General features: G+C 43.8%; 9 non-coding genes across 9 annotated transcripts; 2 read left to right on the top strand and 7 right to left on the bottom strand.

Annotated features, from left to right (window-relative positions):
• The first annotated feature begins 495 nt into the window (after positions 1–495).
• On the top strand, positions 496–578 carry trnal-cag (transfer RNA leucine (anticodon CAG)). The gene has a single exon. It is a non-coding gene; the product is annotated as a tRNA-Leu (tRNA).
• Positions 579–1,401: 823 nt separating this feature from the next.
• Positions 1,402–1,473, bottom strand: trnad-guc (transfer RNA aspartic acid (anticodon GUC)). Its single transcript has one exon. It is a non-coding gene; the product is annotated as a tRNA-Asp (tRNA).
• A 2,481-nt stretch (positions 1,474–3,954) lies between these two features.
• Positions 3,955–4,026, bottom strand: trnad-guc (transfer RNA aspartic acid (anticodon GUC)). Its single transcript has one exon. It is a non-coding gene; the product is annotated as a tRNA-Asp (tRNA).
• A 2,481-nt stretch (positions 4,027–6,507) lies between these two features.
• trnad-guc (transfer RNA aspartic acid (anticodon GUC)) lies at positions 6,508–6,579 on the bottom strand. Its single transcript has one exon. It is a non-coding gene; the product is annotated as a tRNA-Asp (tRNA).
• Positions 6,580–9,060: 2,481 nt separating this feature from the next.
• Positions 9,061–9,132, bottom strand: trnad-guc (transfer RNA aspartic acid (anticodon GUC)). The gene has a single exon. It is a non-coding gene; the product is annotated as a tRNA-Asp (tRNA).
• Positions 9,133–11,613: 2,481 nt separating this feature from the next.
• Positions 11,614–11,685, bottom strand: trnad-guc (transfer RNA aspartic acid (anticodon GUC)). The gene has a single exon. It is a non-coding gene; the product is annotated as a tRNA-Asp (tRNA).
• A 2,481-nt stretch (positions 11,686–14,166) lies between these two features.
• On the bottom strand, positions 14,167–14,238 carry trnad-guc (transfer RNA aspartic acid (anticodon GUC)). Its single transcript has one exon. It is a non-coding gene; the product is annotated as a tRNA-Asp (tRNA).
• Positions 14,239–15,718: 1,480 nt separating this feature from the next.
• On the top strand, positions 15,719–15,801 carry trnal-cag (transfer RNA leucine (anticodon CAG)). Its single transcript has one exon. It is a non-coding gene; the product is annotated as a tRNA-Leu (tRNA).
• Positions 15,802–16,624: 823 nt separating this feature from the next.
• On the bottom strand, positions 16,625–16,696 carry trnad-guc (transfer RNA aspartic acid (anticodon GUC)). The gene has a single exon. It is a non-coding gene; the product is annotated as a tRNA-Asp (tRNA).
• Between the last annotated feature and the right edge of the window lie 1,360 nt (positions 16,697–18,056).

Genomic DNA, 18,056 nt, shown 5'->3' with positions numbered 1-18,056 from the left:
CCGCAGTTTCCCTTGGAGGCGGGGTTCAAATTCCACTTCTGACATTGCAAACTTCTCCAACAGAATGATTTTTACTGGCAAGGCAACCCAAGTTCACTCCTTGCTTGACTATGCTACGTTGTATTGCTAAACTGGCACTGTATCGTCTAGTTTAAAGATTATTGCGGCCATTTTACATCTGAAGAGTTCTTGCTTTCAAATGCTTTTTGATAAAGCTTATAGTTAGGGATGGCTCAGGTAATCCTGAAACATCTCATGTTGCCCAAGCTGCTATAGGCTTAGACTGCTGGGGGACCTCATCTGTCACACCTTTCCTCACTTTGCTCTCTTTTTCCCCCTGTTTAATTTTTCAAATGATTTTATGTACACGTGACATTATTGTGGTTATTAAACAACTTAAACAACAGCCAAGACCCATGAACACCACGTAGACCCACATATTCACTCCAATGATCCCTGGGCCCGCCGACAATAAGTGCAAGTCTTTTTTTTGCGGTCAGGATGGCCGAGCGGTCTAAGGCGCTGCGTTCAGGTTGCAGTCTCCCCTGGAGGCGTGGGTTCAAATCCCACTTCTGACAAAGCAACCTTCTCCAAGAGAATGGTTTTCACTGGCAAAGGCAACCCAACTTCCCTCCTTGCTTGGCTAGCGCTATATCATCTAGTTTACAGCAACATTCGTTGTGCCGTCATGTTACTCTGAAGTCTTATGACCGCTCTGAATCGCAGGGAAGGGGCTTTGTGCATGAGAATCCTTTGTCCACAACTCAAGTTATTGTTACATATTAACATTTTGGCATGTACTCAACACCACCGTAAAACCTCCTGTTTTTCAGTCATTTTTGTGGAAAAATCGTCTGAAAACAAAACACTGGTCGTGACAAAAGACCTCGACAGATCGTCCCTGGTATGCAAAGTCCTTGTTGGCTTTGGACAAGACAAGAATGAAACCACAGGTTTTCTGTTGTTGGACAAAGTACTTGAAAGTGAGCTTTATGGAAGAGTGGTATGAAGGAGAGGTTAGGGGGTAGTCCTTGTTGGCTTTGGACAAGACAAGAATGAAACAACAGGTCTTCTGTTGTTGGACAAGGTACTTGGAAGTGAGCTTTATGGAAGAGTCTTATGAAGGAGAGGTTAGGGGGAAGATAGAGGTCCCTGCAGGCCAGGCTTCTCGTGGTGGCAATACATGTGGTGCCAAGTGAAATGCCTTCCAAAGTGCTTTGATAAAAGCAAACAAGTGTAAGATAGTTGAATATGAGATGACAGCATGTATTGAAGGCTGGTGTAAGAGCTGCTGGTCTTGAGTGATTTGTAAGGGAGGTGACTGTTTGCAAGAGGGAACTTGGCTGATGGTGGGTGAATTAGATTATACTTGGTGGGAGGCATGTGATAAAAGTCCTAGCTTTCCCCGTCGGGGAATTGAACCCCGATCTTCCGCGTGACAGGCGGAGATACTGACCATTATACTAACGAGGAATTTCGATGGGACAGATACAGTCGTCATTTGAAAAGACTACCGTAGCCAATGAGCGAAATAAGAGTTTTGTGTCCCATTTGAGGTGCCTTTTAAAGGAATGTTTTGAATCACGCAAAGCAATTGAGAAGAAACTAGGCATGATCTTCAGCATGCAAGTGGTGAAAAGGGCTCAACAAGAATCTCATTGTACAGGAATGTGTTTCTAACATGCACTGTATATATGACAATAAACGCTTGAATCTTGAATCTTGGTGGCAACACCCAGAAATTCTGCCTTGTGGTAGATGTAGGACACTCCGCATCATCAAAACAATAAAAAGTAGAATGTTTGCTCCAGAAGAAGCTAGACTTTTTTTTTTCCCTTTGCAGTGTTGATAAGTTGTAAATAGATTCTACTTTGGACACTTATGCAGATTTTTCAAACCCCCGGTACCGTATCATAGGACAACAGGACAGGGCTTTTGACCGAAGCAAACTGGATTCATATCAGGCTATTTGAAGGGGGGCTATTCACATTTAGGCCTAAGATGGGTGAGAATATCAAAACAGTATTCTAAGTACCACATCAGACTATAATGGTGATAACACACCTATTGAAATTTCAACTTCTGCAGTCTCAGCTATTATGTAAGTAATGGGTGAGAATGCTCAGCAATTTGGAGGTGAGATGGGCATCATCATGCCTATTGAAATTTCAACTTCTGGAGGCTGATCAGCTATTATGTAAGTAATGGGTGAGAATGCTTAGGAATTTGGAGGTGAGATGGGCATCATCATGCCTCTTGAAATTTCAAATTCTGGAGGCTCATCAGCTATTATGTAAGCAGAGGTGAGAATGCTGATCATTGATGACAGTGCTACTCTTCCTGCTCTTGTTTTCTTCTCCATTTTCCTCGTTGTGGAGTCGTTAGCGGTAACCTTCCCGTAGCAGCGACACCTCTGTGACTGAAAAGACTGCAACGACTGGCGCATCGACTCCAGCCACAATATATGGTCGGAACGACAGCGTGAAGTCATCAACAACGCTCGCTCGAGCCATCACGGCAACGACGCTTGGCCTTTAAAGTGCTGCGTTAAGACTGCAGTTTCCCTTGGAGGCGGGGTTCAAATTCCACTTCTGACATTGCAAACTTCTCCAACAGAATGATTTTTACTGGCAAGGCAACCCAAGTTCACTCCTTGCTTGGCTATGCTACGTTGTATTGCTAAACTGGCACTGTATCGTCTAGTTTAAAGATTATTGCGGCCATTTTACATCTGAAGAGTTCTTGCTTCCAAATGCTTTTTGATAAAGCTTATAGTTAGGGATGGCTCAGGTAATCCTGAAACATCCCATGTTGCCCAAGCTGCTATAGGCTTAGACTGCTGGGGGACCTCATCTGTCACACCTTTCCTCACTTTGCTCTCTTTTTCCCCCTGTTTAATTTTTCAAATGATTTTATGTACACGTGACATTATTGTGGTTATTAAACAACTTAAACAACAGCCAAGACCCATGAACACCACGTAGACCCACATATTCACTCCAATGATCCCTGGGCCCGCCGACAATAAGTGCAAGTCTTTTTTTTGCGGTCAGGATGGCCGAGCGGTCTAAGGCGCTGCGTTCAGGTCGCAGTCTCACCTGGAGGCGTGGGTTCAAATCCCACTTCTGACAAAGCAACCTTCTCCAAGAGAATGGTTTTCACTGGCAAAGGCAACGCAACTTCACTCCTTGCTTGGCTAGCGCTATATCATCTAGTTTACAGCAACATTCGTTGTGCCGTCATGTTACTCTGAAGTCTTATGACCGCTCTGAATCGCAGGGAAGGGGCTTTGTGCATGAGAATCCTTTGTCCACAACTCAAGTTATTGTTACATATTAACATTTTGGCATGTACTCAACACCACCGTAAAACCTCCTGTTTTTCAGTCATTTTTGTGGAAAAATCGTCTGAAAACAAAACACTGGTCGTGACAAAAGACCTCGACAGATCGTCCCTGGTATGCAAAGTCCTTCTTGGCTTTGGACAAGACAAGAATGAAACCACAGGTTTTCTGTTGTTGGACAAAGTACTTGGAAGTGAGCTTTATGGAAGAGTGGTATGAAGGAGAGGTTAGGGGGAAGTCCTTGTTGGCTTTGGACAAGACAAGAATGAAACAACAGGTCTTCTGTTGTTGGACAAGGTACTTGGAAGTGAGCTTTATGGAAGAGTCTTATGAAGGAGAGGTTAGGGGGAAGATAGAGGTCCCTGCAGGCCAGGCTTCTCGTGGTGGCAATACATGTGGTGCCAAGTGAAATGCCTTCCAAAGTGCTTTGATAAAAGCAAACAAGTGTAAGATAGTTGAATATGAGATGACAGCATGTATTGAAGGCTGGTGTAAGAGCTGCTGGTCTTGAGTGATTTGTAAGGGAGGTGACTGTTTGCAAGAGGGAACTTGGCTGATGGTGGGTGAATTAGATTATACTTGGTGGGAGGCATGTGATAAAAGTCCTAGCTCTCCCCGTCGGGGAATCGAACCCCGATCTTCCGCGTGACAGGCGGAGATACTGACCATTATACTAACGAGGAATTTTGATGGGACAGATACAGTCGTCATTTGAAAAGACTACCGTAGCCAATGAGCGAAATAAGAGTTTTGTGTCCCATTTGAGGTGCCTTTTAAAGGAATGTTTTGAATCACGCAAAGCAATTGAGAAGAAACTAGGCATGATCTTCAGCATGCAAGTGGTGAAAAGGGCTCAACAAGAATCTCATTGTACAGGAATGTGTTTCTAACATGCACTGTATATATGACAATAAACGCTTGAATCTTGAATCTTGGTGGCAACACCCAGAAATTCTGCCTTGTGGTAGATGTAGGACACTCCGCATCATCAAAACAATAAAAAGTAGAATGTTTGCTCCAGAAGAAGCTAGACTTTTTTTTTTCCCTTTGCAGTGTTGATAAGTTGTAAATAGATTCTACTTTGGACACTTATGCAGATTTTTCAAACCCCCGGTACCGTATCATAGGACAACAGGACAGGGCTTTTGACCGAAGCAAACTGGATTCATATCAGGCTATTTGAAGGGGGGCTATTCACATTTAGGCCAAAGATGGGTGAGAATATCAAAACAGTATTCTAAGTACCACATCAGACTATAATGGTGATAACACACCTATTGAAATTTCAACTTCTGCAGTCTCAGCTATTATGTAAGTAATGGGTGAGAATGCTCAGCAATTTGGAGGTGAGATGGGCATCATCATGCCTATTGAAATTTCAACTTCTGGAGGCTGATCAGCTATTATGTAAGTAATGGGTGAGAATGCTTAGGAATTTGGAGGTGAGATCGGCATCATCATGCCTCTTGAAATTTCAAATTCTGGAGGCTCATCAGCTATTATGTAAGCAGAGGTGAGAATGCTGATCATTGATGACAGTGCTACTCTTCCTGCTCTTGTTTTCTTCTCCATTTTCCTCGTTGTGGAGTCGTTAGCGGTAACCTTCCCGTAGCAGCGACACCTCTGTGACTGAAAAGACTGCAACGACTGGCGCATCGACTCCAGCCACAATATATGGTCGGAACGACAGCGTGAAGTCATCAACAACGCTCGCTCGAGCCATCACGGCAACGACGCTTGGCCTTTAAAGTGCTGCGTTAAGACTGCAGTTTCCCTTGGAGGCGGGGTTCAAATTCCACTTCTGACATTGCAAACTTCTCCAACAGAATGATTTTTACTGGCAAGGCATCCCAAGTTCACTCCTTGCTTGGCTATGCTACGTTGTATTGCTAAACTGGCACTGTATCGTCTAGTTTAAAGATTATTGCGGCCATTTTACATCTGAAGAGTTCTTGCTTCCAAATGCTTTTTGATAAAGCTTATAGTTAGGGATGGCTCAGGTAATCCTGAAACATTCCATGTTGCCCAAGCTGCTATAGGCTTAGACTGCTGGGGGACCTCATCTGTCACACCTTTCCTCACTTTGCTCTCTTTTTCCCCCTGTTTAATTTTTCAAATGATTTTATGTACACGTGACATTATTGTGGTTATTAAACAACTTAAACAACAGCCAAGACCCATGAACACCACGTAGACCCACATATTCACTCCAATGATCCCTGGGCCCGCCGACAATAAGTGCAAGTCTTTTTTTTGCGGTCAGGATGGCCGAGCGGTCTAAGGCGCTGCGTTCAGGTCGCAGTCTCCCCTGGAGGCGTGCGTTCAAATCCCACTTCTGACAAAGCAACCTTCTCCAAGAGAATGGTTTTCACTGGCAAAGGCAACCCAACTTCCCTCCTTGCTTGGCTAGCGCTATATCATCTAGTTTACAGCAACATTCTTTGTGCCGTCATGTTACTCTGAAGTCTTATGACCGCTCTGAATCGCAGGGAAGGGGCTTTGTGCATGAGAATCCTTTGTCCACAACTCAAGTTATTGTTACATATTAACATTTTGGCATGTACTCAACACCACCGTAAAACCTCCTGTTTTTCAGTCATTTTTGTGGAAAAATCGTCTGAAAACAAAACACTGGTCGTGACAAAAGACCTCGACAGATCGTCCCTGGTATGCAAAGTCATTGTTGGCTTTGGACAAGACAAGAATGAAACCACAGGATTTCTGTTGTTGGACAAAGTACTTGGAAGTGAGCTTTATGGAAGAGTGGTATGAAGGAGAGGTTAGGGGGAAGTCCTTGTTGGCTTTGGACAAGACAAGAATGAAACAACAGGTCTTCTGTTGTTGGACAAGGTACTTGGAAGTGAGCTTTATGGAAGAGTCTTATGAAGGAGAGGTTAGGGGGAAGATAGAGGTCCCTGCAGGCCAGGCTTCTCGTGGTGGCAATACATGTGGTGCCAAGTGAAATGCCTTCCAAAGTGCTTTGATAAAAGCAAACAAGTGTAAGATAGTTGAATATGAGATGACAGCATGTATTGAAGGCTGGTGTAAGAGCTGCTGGTCTTGAGTGATTTGTAAGGGAGGTGACTGTTTGCAAGAGGGAACTTGGCTGATGGTGGGTGAATTAGATTATACTTGGTGGGAGGCATGTGATAAAAGTCCTAGCTCTCCCCGTCGGGGAATCGAACCCCGATCTTCCGCGTGACAGGCGGAGATACTGACCATTATACTAACGAGGAATTTCGATGGGACAGATACAGTCGTCATTTGAAAAGACTACCGTAGCCAATGAGCGAAATAAGAGTTTTGTGTCCCATTTGAGGTGCCTTTTAAAGGAATGTTTTGAATCACGCAAAGCAATTGAGAAGAAACTAGGCATGATCTTCAGCATGCAAGTGGTGAAAAGGGCTCAACAAGAATCTCATTGTACAGGAATGTGTTTCTAACATGCACTGTATATATGACAATAAACGCTTGAATCTTGAATCTTGGTGGCAACACCCAGAAATTCTGCCTTGTGGTAGATGTAGGACACTCCGCATCATCAAAACAATAAAAAGTAGAATGTTTGCTCCAGAAGAAGCTAGACTTTTTTTTTTCCCTTTGCAGTGTTGATAAGTTGTAAATAGATTCTACTTTGGACACTTATGCAGATTTTTCAAACCCCCGGTACCGTATCATAGGACAACAGGACAGGGCTTTTGACCGAAGCAAACTGGATTCATATCAGGCTATTTGAAGGGGGGCTATTCACATTTAGGCCTAAGATGGGTGAGAATATCAAAACAGTATTCTAAGTACCACATCAGACTATAATGGTGATAACACACCTATTGAAATTTCAACTTCTGCAGTCTCAGCTATTATGTAAGTAATGGGTGAGAATGCTCAGCAATTTGGAGGTGAGATGGGCATCATCATGCCTATTGAAATTTCAACTTCTGGAGGCTGATCAGCTATTATGTAAGTAATGGGTGAGAATGCTTAGGAATTTGGAGGTGAGATGGGCATCATCATGCCTCTTGAAATTTCAAATTCTGGAGGCTCATCAGCTATTATGTAAGCAGAGGTGAGAATGCTGATCATTGATGACAGTGCTACTCTTCCTGCTCTTGTTTTCTTCTCCATTTTCCTCGTTGTGGAGTCGTTAGCGGTAACCTTCCCGTAGCAGCGACACCTCTGTGACTGAAAAGACTGCAACGACTGGCGCATCGACTCCAGCCACAATATATGGTCGGAACGACAGCGTGAAGTCATCAACAACGCTCGCTCGAGCCATCACGGCAACGACGCTTGGCCTTTAAAGTGCTGCGTTAAGACTGCAGTTTCCCTTGGAGGCGGGGTTCAAATTCCACTTCTGACATTGCAAACTTCTCCAACAGAATGATTTTTACTGGCAAGGCAACCCAAGTTCACTCCTTGCTTGGCTATGCTACGTTGTATTGCTAAACTGGCACTGTATCGTCTAGTTTAAAGATTATTGCGGCCATTTTACATCTGAAGAGTTCTTGCTTCCAAATGCTTTTTGATAAAGCTTATAGTTAGGGATGGCTCAGGTAATCCTGAAACATCCCATGTTGCCCAAGCTGCTATAGGCTTAGACTGCTGGGGGACCTCATCTGTCACACCTTTCCTCACTTTGCTCTCTTTTTCCCCCTGTTTAATTTTTCAAATGATTTTATGTACACGTGACATTATTGTGGTTATTAAACAACTTAAACAACAGCCAAGACCCATGAACACCACGTAGACCCACATATTCACTCCAATGATCCCTGGGCCCGCCGACAATAAGTGCAAGTCTTTTTTTTGCGGTCAGGATGGCCGAGCGGTCTAAGGCGCTGCGTTCAGGTCGCAGTCTCACCTGGAGGCGTGGGTTCAAATCCCACTTCTGACAAAGCAACCTTCTCCAAGAGAATGGTTTTCACTGGCAAAGGCAACGCAACTTCACTCCTTGCTTGGCTAGCGCTATATCATCTAGTTTACAGCAACATTCGTTGTGCCGTCATGTTACTCTGAAGTCTTATGACCGCTCTGAATCGCAGGGAAGGGGCTTTGTGCATGAGAATCCTTTGTCCACAACTCAAGTTATTGTTACATATTAACATTTTGGCATGTACTCAACACCACCGTAAAACCTCCTGTTTTTCAGTCATTTTTGTGGAAAAATCGTCTGAAAACAAAACACTGGTCGTGACAAAAGACCTCGACAGATCGTCCCTGGTATGCAAAGTCCTTCTTGGCTTTGGACAAGACAAGAATGAAACCACAGGTTTTCTGTTGTTGGACAAAGTACTTGGAAGTGAGCTTTATGGAAGAGTGGTATGAAGGAGAGGTTAGGGGGAAGTCCTTGTTGGCTTTGGACAAGACAAGAATGAAACAACAGGTCTTCTGTTGTTGGACAAGGTACTTGGAAGTGAGCTTTATGGAAGAGTCTTATGAAGGAGAGGTTAGGGGGAAGATAGAGGTCCCTGCAGGCCAGGCTTCTCGTGGTGGCAATACATGTGGTGCCAAGTGAAATGCCTTCCAAAGTGCTTTGATAAAAGCAAACAAGTGTAAGATAGTTGAATATGAGATGACAGCATGTATTGAAGGCTGGTGTAAGAGCTGCTGGTCTTGAGTGATTTGTAAGGGAGGTGACTGTTTGCAAGAGGGAACTTGGCTGATGGTGGGTGAATTAGATTATACTTGGTGGGAGGCATGTGATAAAAGTCCTAGCTCTCCCCGTCGGGGAATCGAACCCCGATCTTCCGCGTGACAGGCGGAGATACTGACCATTATACTAACGAGGAATTTTGATGGGACAGATACAGTCGTCATTTGAAAAGACTACCGTAGCCAATGAGCGAAATAAGAGTTTTGTGTCCCATTTGAGGTGCCTTTTAAAGGAATGTTTTGAATCACGCAAAGCAATTGAGAAGAAACTAGGCATGATCTTCAGCATGCAAGTGGTGAAAAGGGCTCAACAAGAATCTCATTGTACAGGAATGTGTTTCTAACATGCACTGTATATATGACAATAAACGCTTGAATCTTGAATCTTGGTGGCAACACCCAGAAATTCTGCCTTGTGGTAGATGTAGGACACTCCGCATCATCAAAACAATAAAAAGTAGAATGTTTGCTCCAGAAGAAGCTAGACTTTTTTTTTTCCCTTTGCAGTGTTGATAAGTTGTAAATAGATTCTACTTTGGACACTTATGCAGATTTTTCAAACCCCCGGTACCGTATCATAGGACAACAGGACAGGGCTTTTGACCGAAGCAAACTGGATTCATATCAGGCTATTTGAAGGGGGGCTATTCACATTTAGGCCAAAGATGGGTGAGAATATCAAAACAGTATTCTAAGTACCACATCAGACTATAATGGTGATAACACACCTATTGAAATTTCAACTTCTGCAGTCTCAGCTATTATGTAAGTAATGGGTGAGAATGCTCAGCAATTTGGAGGTGAGATGGGCATCATCATGCCTATTGAAATTTCAACTTCTGGAGGCTGATCAGCTATTATGTAAGTAATGGGTGAGAATGCTTAGGAATTTGGAGGTGAGATCGGCATCATCATGCCTCTTGAAATTTCAAATTCTGGAGGCTCATCAGCTATTATGTAAGCAGAGGTGAGAATGCTGATCATTGATGACAGTGCTACTCTTCCTGCTCTTGTTTTCTTCTCCATTTTCCTCGTTGTGGAGTCGTTAGCGGTAACCTTCCCGTAGCAGCGACACCTCTGTGACTGAAAAGACTGCAACGACTGGCGCATCGACTCCAGCCACAATATATGGTCGGAACGACAGCGTGAAGTCATCAACAACGCTCGCTCGAGCCATAACGGCAACGACGCTTGGCCTTTAAAGTGCTGCGTTAAGACTGCAGTTTCCCTTGGAGGCGGGGTTCAAATTCCACTTCTGACATTGCAAACTTCTCCAACAGAATGATTTTTACTGGCAAGGCATCCCAAGTTCACTCCTTGCTTGGCTATGCTACGTTGTATTGCTAAACTGGCACTGTATCGTCTAGTTTAAAGATTATTGCGGCCATTTTACATCTGAAGAGTTCTTGCTTCCAAATGCTTTTTGATAAAGCTTATAGTTAGGGATGGCTCAGGTAATCCTGAAACATTCCATGTTGCCCAAGCTGCTATAGGCTTAGACTGCTGGGGGACCTCATCTGTCACACCTTTCCTCACTTTGCTCTCTTTTTCCCCCTGTTTAATTTTTCAAATGATTTTATGTACACGTGACATTATTGTGGTTATTAAACAACTTAAACAACAGCCAAGACCCATGAACACCACGTAGACCCACATATTCACTCCAATGATCCCTGGGCCCGCCGACAATAAGTGCAAGTCTTTTTTTTGCGGTCAGGATGGCCGAGCGGTCTAAGGCGCTGCGTTCAGGTCGCAGTCTCCCCTGGAGGCGTGGATTCAAATCCCACTTCTGACAAAGCAACCTTCTCCAAGAGAATGGTTTTCACTGGCAAAGGCAACCCAACTTCACTCCTTGCTTGGCTAGCGCTATATCATCTAGTTTACAGCAACATTCTTTGTGCCGTCATGTTACTCTGAAGTCTTATGACCGCTCTGAATCGCAGGGAAGGGGCTTTGTGCATGAGAATCCTTTGTCCACAACTCAAGTTATTGTTACATATTAACATTTTGGCATGTACTCAACACCACCGTAAAACCTCCTGTTTTTCAGTCATTTTTGTGGAAAAATCGTCTGAAAACAAAACACTGGTCGTGACAAAAGACCTCGACAGATCGTCCCTGGTATGCAAAGTCATTGTTGGCTTTGGACAAGACAAGAATGAAACCACAGGATTTCTGTTGTTGGACAAAGTACTTGGAAGTGAGCTTTATGGAAGAGTGGTATGAAGGAGAGGTTAGGGGGAAGTCCTTGTTGGCTTTGGACAAGACAAGAATGAAACAACAGGTCTTCTGTTGTTGGACAAGGTACTTGGAAGTGAGCTTTATGGAAGAGTCTTATGAAGGAGAGGTTAGGGGGAAGATAGAGGTCCCTGCAGGCCAGGCTTCTCGTGGTGGCAATACATGTGGTGCCAAGTGAAATGCCTTCCAAAGTGCTTTGATAAAAGCAAACAAGTGTAAGATAGTTGAATATGAGATGACAGCATGTATTGAAGGCTGGTGTAAGAGCTGCTGGTCTTGAGTGATTTGTAAGGGAGGTGACTGTTTGCAAGAGGGAACTTGGCTGATGGTGGGTGAATTAGATTATACTTGGTGGGAGGCATGTGATAAAAGTCCTAGCTCTCCCCGTCGGGGAATCGAACCCCGATCTTCCGCGTGACAGGCGGAGATACTGACCATTATACTAACGAGGAATTTCGATGGGACAGATACAGTCGTCATTTGAAAAGACTACCGTAGCCAATGAGCGAAATAAGAGTTTTGTGTCCCATTTGAGGTGCCTTTTAAAGGAATGTTTTGAATCACGCAAAGCAATTGAGAAGAAACTAGGCATGATCTTCAGCATGCAAGTGGTGAAAAGGGCTCAACAAGAATCTCATTGTACAGGAATGTGTTTCTAACATGCACTGTATATATGACAATAAACGCTTGAATCTTGAATCTTGGTGGCAACACCCAGAAATTCTGCCTTGTGGTAGATGTAGGACACTACGCATCATCAAAACAATAAAAAGTAGAATGTTTGCTCCAGAAGAAGCTAGACTTTTTTTTTTCCCTTTGCAGTGTTGATAAGTTGTAAATAGATTCTACTTTGGACACTTATGCAGATTTTTCAAACCCCCGGTACCGTATCATAGGACAACAGGACAGGGCTTTTGACCAAAGCAAACTGGATTCATATCAGGCTATTTGAAGGGGGGCTATTCACATTTAGGCCTAAGATGGGTGAGAATATCAAAACAGTATTCTAAGTACCACATCAGACTATAATGGTGATAACACACCTATTGAAATTTCAACTTCTGCAGTCTCAGCTATTATGTAAGTAATGGGTGAGAATGCTCAGCAATTTGGAGGTGAGATGGGCATCATCATGCCTATTGAAATTTCAACTTCTGGAGGCTGATCAGCTATTATGTAAGTAATGGGTGAGAATGCTTAGGAATTTGGAGGTGAGATGGGCATCATCATGCCTCTTGAAATTTCAAATTCTGGAGGCTCATCAGCTATTATGTAAGCAGAGGTGAGAATGCTGATCATTGATGACAGTGCTACTCTTCCTGCTCTTGTTTTCTTCTCCATTTTCCTCGTTGTGGAGTCGTTAGCGGTAACCTTCCCGTAGCAGCGACACCTCTGTGACTGAAAAGACTGCAACGACTGGCGCATCGACTCCAGCCACAATATATGGTCGGAACGACAGCGTGAAGTCATCAACAACGCTCGCTCGAGCCATCACGGCAACGACGCTTGGCCTTTAAAGTGCTGCGTTAAGACCGCAGTTTCCCTTGGAGGCGGGGTTCAAATTCCACTTCTGACATTGCAAACTTCTCCAACAGAATGATTTTTACTGGCAAGGCAACCCAAGTTCACTCCTTGCTTGACTATGCTACGTTGTATTGCTAAACTGGCACTGTATCGTCTAGTTTAAAGATTATTGCGGCCATTTTACATCTGAAGAGTTCTTGCTTCCAAATGCTTTTTGATAAAGCTTATAGTTAGGGATGGCTCAGGTAATCCTGAAACATCTCATGTTGCCCAAGCTGCTATAGGCTTAGACTGCTGGGGGACCTCATCTGTCACACCTTTCCTCACTTTGCTCTCTTTTTCCCCCTGTTTAATTTTTCAAATGATTTTATGTACACGTGACATTATTGTGGTTATTAAACAACTTAAACAACAGCCAAGACACATGAACACCACATAGACCCACATATTCACTCCAATGATCCCTGGGCCCGCCGACAATAAGTGCAAGTCTTTTTTTTGCGGTCAGGATGGCCGAGCGGTCTAAGGCGCTGCGTTCAGGTCGCAGTCTCCCCTGGAGGCGTGCGTTCAAATCCCACTTCTGACAAAGCAACCTTCTCCAAGAGAATGGTTTTCACTGGCAAAGGCAACCCAACTTCCCTCCTTGCTTGGCTAGCGCTATATCATCTAGTTTACAGCAACATTCTTTGTGCCGTCATGTTACTCTGAAGTCTTATGACCGCTCTGAATCGCAGGGAAGGGGCTTTGTGCATGAGAATCCTTTGTCCACAACTCAAGTTATTGTTACATATTAACATTTTGGCATGTACTCAACACCACCGTAAAACCTCCTGTTTTTCAGTCATTTTTGTGGAAAAATCGTCTGAAAACAAAACACTGGTCGTGACAAAAGACCTCGACAGATCGTCCCTGGTATGCAAAGTCATTGTTGGCTTTGGACAAGACAAGAATGAAACCACAGGATTTCTGTTGTTGGACAAAGTACTTGGAAGTGAGCTTTATGGAAGAGTGGTATGAAGGAGAGGTTAGGGGGAAGTCCTTGTTGGCTTTGGACAAGACAAGAATGAAACAACAGGTCTTCTGTTGTTGGACAAGGTACTTGGAAGTGAGCTTTATGGAAGAGTCTTATGAAGGAGAGGTTAGGGGGAAGATAGAGGTCCCTGCAGGCCAGGCTTCTCGTGGTGGCAATACATGTGGTGCCAAGTGAAATGCCTTCCAAAGTGCTTTGATAAAAGCAAACAAGTGTAAGATAGTTGAATATGAGATGACAGCATGTATTGAAGGCTGGTGTAAGAGCTGCTGGTCTTGAGTGATTTGTAAGGGAGGTGACTGTTTGCAAGAGGGAACTTGGCTGATGGTGGGTGAATTAGATTATACTTGGTGGGAGGCATGTGATAAAAGTCCTAGCTCTCCCCGTCGGGGAATCGAACCCCGATCTTCCGCGTGACAGGCGGAGATACTGACCATTATACTAACGAGGAATTTCGATGGGACAGATACAGTCGTCATTTGAAAAGACTACCGTAGCCAATGAGCGAAATAAGAGTTTTGTGTCCCATTTGAGGTGCCTTTTAAAGGAATGTTTTGAATCACGCAAAGCAATTGAGAAGAAACTAGGCATGATCTTCAGCATGCAAGTGGTGAAAAGGGCTCAACAAGAATCTCATTGTACAGGAATGTGTTTCTAACATGCACTGTATATATGACAATAAACGCTTGAATCTTGAATCTTGGTGGCAACACCCAGAAATTCTGCCTTGTGGTAGATGTAGGACACTCCGCATCATCAAAACAATAAAAAGTAGAATGTTTGCTCCAGAAGAAGCTAGACTTTTTTTTTTCCCTTTGCAGTGTTGATAAGTTGTAAATAGATTCTACTTTGGACACTTATGCAGATTTTTCAAACCCCCGGTACCGTATCATAGGACAACAGGACAGGGCTTTTGACCGAAGCAAACTGGATTCATATCAGGCTATTTGAAGGGGGGCTATTCACATTTAGGCCTAAGATGGGTGAGAATATCAAAACAGTATTCTAAGTACCACATCAGACTATAATGGTGATAACACACCTATTGAAATTTCAACTTCTGCAGTCTCAGCTATTATGTAAGTAATGGGTGAGAATGCTCAGCAATTTGGAGGTGAGATGGGCATCATCATGCCTCTTGAAATTTCAAATTCTGGAGGCTCATCAGCTATTATGTAAGCAGAAGGTGAGAATGCTGATCATTGATGACAGTGCTACTCTTCCTGCTCTTGTTTTCTTCTCCATTTTCCTCGTTGTGGAGTCGTTAGCGGTAACCTTCCCGTAGCAGCGACACCTCTGTGACTGAAAAGACTGCAACGACTGGCGTATCGACTCCAGCCACAATATATGGTCGGAACGACAGCGTGAAGTCATCAACAACGCTCGCTCGAGCCATCACGGCAACGACGCTTGGCCTTTAAAGTGCTGCGTTAAGACCGCAGTTTCCCTTGGAGGCGGGGTTCAAATTCCACTTCTGACATTGCAAACTTCTCCAACAGAATGATTTTTACTGGCAAGGCAACCCAAGTTCACTCCTTGCTTGACTATGCTACGTTGTATTGCTAAACTGGCACTGTATCGTCTAGTTTAAAGATTATTGCGGCCATTTTACATCTGAAGAGTTCTTGCTTCCAAATGCTTTTTGATAAAGCTTATAGTTAGGGATGGCTCAGGTTTTCCTGAAACATCTCATGTTGCCCAAGCTGCTATAGGCTTAGACTGCTGGGGGACCTCATCTGTCACACCTTTCCTCACTTTGCTCTCTTTTTCCCCCTGTTTAATTTTTCAAATGATTTTATGTACACGTGACATTATTGTGGTTATTAAACAACTTAAACAACAGCCAAGACACATGAACACCACATAGACCCACATATTCACTCCAATGATCCCTGGGCCCGCCGACAATAAGTGCAAGTCTTTTTTTTGCGGTCAGGATGGCCGAGCGGTCTAAGGCGCTGCGTTCAGGTCGCAGTCTCCCCTGGAGGCGTGGGTTCAAATCCCACTTCTGACAAAGCAACCTTCTCCAAGAGAATGGTTTTCACTGGCAAAGGCAACCCAACTTCCCTCCTTGCTTGGCTAGCGCTATATCATCTAGTTTACAGCAACATTCGTTGTGCCGTCATGTTACTCTGAAGTCTTATGACCGCTCTGAATCGCAGGGAAGGGGCTTGGTGCATGAGAATCCTTTGTCCACAACTCAAGTTATTGTTACATATTAACATTTTGGCATGTACTCAACACCACCGTAAAACCTCCTGTTTTTCTGTCATTTTTGTGGAAAAATCGTCTGAAAACAAAACACTGGTCGTGACAAAAGACCTCGGCAGATCGTCCCTGGTATGCAAAGTCCTTGTTGGCTTTGGACAAGACAAGAATGAAACCACAGGTTTTCTGTTGTTGGACAAAGTACTTGGAAGTGAGCTTTATGGAAGAGTGGTATGAAGGAGAGGTTAGGGGGTAGTCCTTGTTGGCTTTGGACAAGACAAGAATGAAACAACAGGTCTTCTGTTGTTGGACAAGGTACTTGGAAGTGAGCTTTATGGAAGAGTCTTATGAAGGAGAGGTTAGGGGGAAGATAGAGGTCCCTGCAGGCCAGGCTTCTCGTGGTGGCAATACATGTGGTGCCAAGTGAAATGCCTTCCAAAGTGCTTTGATAAAAGCAAACAAGTGTAAGATAGTTGAATATGAGATGACAGCATGTATTGAAGGCTGGTGTAAGAGCTGCTGGTCTTGAGTGATTTGTAAGGGAGGTGACTGTTTGCAAGAGGGAACTTGGCTGATGGTGGGTGAATTAGATTATACTTGGTGGGAGGCATGTGATAAAAGTCCTAGCTCTCCCCGTCGGGGAATCGAACCCCGATCTTCCGCGTGACAGGCGGAGATACTGACCATTATACTAACGAGGAATTTCGATGGGACAGATACAGTCGTCATTTGAAAAGACTACCGTAGCCAATGAGCGAAATAAGAGTTTTGTGTCCCATTTGAGGTGCCTTTTAAAGGAATGTTTTGAATCACGCAAAGCAATTGAGAAGAAACTAGGCATGATCTTCAGCATGCAAGTGGTGAAAAGGGCTCAACAAGAATCTCATTGTACAGGAATGTGTTTCTAACATGCACTGTATATATGACAATAAACGCTTGAATCTTGAATCTTGGTGGCAACACCAAGAAATTCTGCCTTGTGGTAGATGTAGGACACTCCGCATCATCAAAACAATAAAAAGTAGAATGTTTGCTCCAGAAGAAGCTAGACTTTTTTTTTTCCCTTTGCAGTGTTGATAAGTTGTAAATAGATTCTACTTTGGACACTTATGCAGATTTTTCAAACCCCCGGTACCGTATCATAGGACAACAGGACAGGGCTTTTGACCGAAGCAAACTGGATTCATATCAGGCTATTTGAAGGGGGGCTATTCACATTTAGGCCTAAGATGGGTGAGAATATCAAAACAGTATTCTAAGTACCACATCAGACTATAATGGTGATAACACACCTATTGAAATTTCAACTTCTGCAGTCTCAGCTATTATGTAAGTAATGGGTGAGAATGCTCAGCAATTTGGAGGTGAGATGGGCATCATCATGCCTATTGAAATTTCAACTTCTGGAGGCTGATCAGCTATTATGTAAGTAATGGGTGAGAATGCTTAGGAATTTGGAGGTGAGATGGGCATCATCATGCCTCTTGAAATTTCAAATTCTGGAGGCTCATCAGCTATTATGTAAGCAGAGGTGAGAATGCTGATCATTGATGACAGTGCTACTCTTCCTGCTCTTGTTTTCTTCTCCATTTTCCTCGTTGTGGAGTCGTTAGCGGTAACCTTCCCGTAGCAGCGACACCTCTGTGACTGAAAAGACTGCAACGACTGGCGCATCGACTCCAGCCACAATATATGGTCGGAACGACAGCGTGAAGTCATCAACAACGCTCGCTCGAGCCATCACGGCAACGACGCTTGGCCTTTAAAGTGCTGCGTTAAGACCGCAGTTTCCCTTGGAGGCGGGGTTCAAATTCCACTTCTGACATTGCAAACTTCTCCAACAGAATGATTTTTACTGGCAAGGCAACCCAAGTTCACTCCTTGCTTGACTATGCTACGTTGTATTGCTAAACTGGCACTGTATCGTCTAGTTTAAAGATTATTGCGGCCATTTTACATCTGAAGAGTTCTTGCTTTCAAATGCTTTTTGATAAAGCTTATAGTTAGGGATGGCTCAGGTAATCCTGAAACATCTCATGTTGCCCAAGCTGCTATAGGCTT

Source organism: Leuresthes tenuis, unplaced genomic scaffold (genome assembly GCF_036924035.1).
Source record: "Leuresthes tenuis unplaced genomic scaffold, fLeuTen1.0.hap1 SCAF_15, whole genome shotgun sequence".
Lineage (NCBI taxonomy): Eukaryota > Metazoa > Chordata > Actinopteri > Atheriniformes > Atherinopsidae > Leuresthes > Leuresthes tenuis.
Note: the sequence above shows the minus strand (reverse complement) of the source record. Positions and strands in the feature narration are given on the sequence as shown.